The following is a 1,591-nucleotide window of genomic DNA, read 5'->3' on the forward strand; positions in this document are numbered from 1 at the left end:
CCATTGGAGGAGAGTACACATAGGTTCATTAAATGTCCTATAGCATGTACCATTTGGAAGTATTTATTCGACATTTGGCAAGTTTTAACCCGTTGTTATTTGCGACCTCAACAATGGGTTTTTTCTCAGTATGTTCAAAATGGTTCAAATGACGAGAGGGAGATATTGTTCTAATTTTTACGTTATTGGGGATTACAACACAATTGGAATATGCCTAATGTTTTCATGTTTGATAGTAAACATGGGGTAAAAGCTTATATGACGAAGTTGAAAAGGTATTTATTCTTATGTGGAATTTCTGGATGTTAGAGCATGTAGGGATCATTTCCTCAAATGCATATTCAGGTTTTCTAATGGCATTACATGACGTCCCTCTCCCTACATAGGCATATGCCTACGATAGGTAGAGGAGACTAAGAAGTGTTGTAACTAAGTGGATTTTACATACAATTAATATAATTGTGTGCTTTTACGAAATAGAGAGAGAGAGAGAGAGAGAGAGAGAGAGAGAGAGAGAGAGAGAGAGAATATAAAGTAGGAAAAGAATTGACAGTTTGAGAGAGAGACATAGAGCAGTTTTAAGTCTGCCACATCAGCATTAACATCTATCCCCTTAAAATAGAGAGTGTCTCTGCCTACGTGTGTGTGTGTGTGTGTGTGTGTGTGTGAGAGAGAGAGAGAGAGAGTATTTATTCATATCTCTATGTGTGTGCTTTTACCAAAGAGAGAGAGAGAGAGAGAGAGAGAGAGAGAGAACAATTTTAATTTTGCCACATCAACATCAACTTCCATCCCCTTAGAATAGAGAGTCTCTTCCTCTATGTGTGAGAGAGTATTTATCCATATCTCTATGTGTGTGTGTGTGTGTGTGTGTGTGTGTGTGTGTGTGTGTGTGTGAGAGAGAGACTCATCATCATTGAATTAGTGTCTAGAACCTTTGCATATGCAAAAAAACGACATTGCATAATCGCATTGTGCCTTGTACATAACCTATTGTTGTAAATTGTAATCATTATCATAACATGAAAAAAAAACTAATATGAGACTTTATGTCGACATTTTCAACTATGCCTAATATCATTATTTAATCAAAGAGAGAGATGTGTATGCATTTGGACCATTTCTTGATTTGTGTGTGCCATCCTTGTGCAAGGGTCATGCCAATCTTCTTTGTGTCATTCCAATTTTAACAAATGTCCCCCATAGGGATGTAGTTTAGTTGGTAAGATTGCCCAATGGAGACCAGAAAGTCGTGAGTTCAATGCCTACATTCCATGGTGTCTAGTAAGTTAGAGAGGATATATATGGAGTAATAAAGAGGTTTGAGAAATTTGGTATTGAACCCAAGACCTAAGGCTGGTAGTTTAAGAAATGTATGGAATAATAAAGAGGTGAGAAATTTGGTCTTGAACCCAAGATTTAGGACTAGTAGTCTAACAACTTAAAACTAGAATAAGATATTTACTAATAATAAAAATAATAAAAATAAAAATCTCAGGAATAGTTCCAAGCCAACCAAGACATAGTCACCGCATTAAAATAATGAGAATGTGCCAATCTATAAAGCATAGCAAATATCGTAATAGCACAT

The 1,591-nt window shown here is 36.0% G+C and overlaps 1 non-coding gene across 1 annotated transcript; it reads right to left on the reverse strand.

Annotated features, from left to right (window-relative positions):
- Positions 1 to 1,106: 1,106 nt before the first annotated feature.
- On the reverse strand, positions 1,107 to 1,210 carry LOC147847162 (U6 spliceosomal RNA). The gene has a single exon (XR_015532360.1). It is a non-coding gene; the product is annotated as a U6 spliceosomal RNA (small nuclear RNA).
- Between the last annotated feature and the right edge of the window lie 381 nt (positions 1,211 to 1,591).

Source organism: Azolla caroliniana, unplaced genomic scaffold (assembly GCF_043228905.1).
Source record: "Azolla caroliniana isolate FFs.n. ecotype wild unplaced genomic scaffold, voAzoCaro1.0.p SCAF_1434, whole genome shotgun sequence".
Lineage (NCBI taxonomy): Eukaryota > Viridiplantae > Streptophyta > Polypodiopsida > Salviniales > Salviniaceae > Azolla > Azolla caroliniana.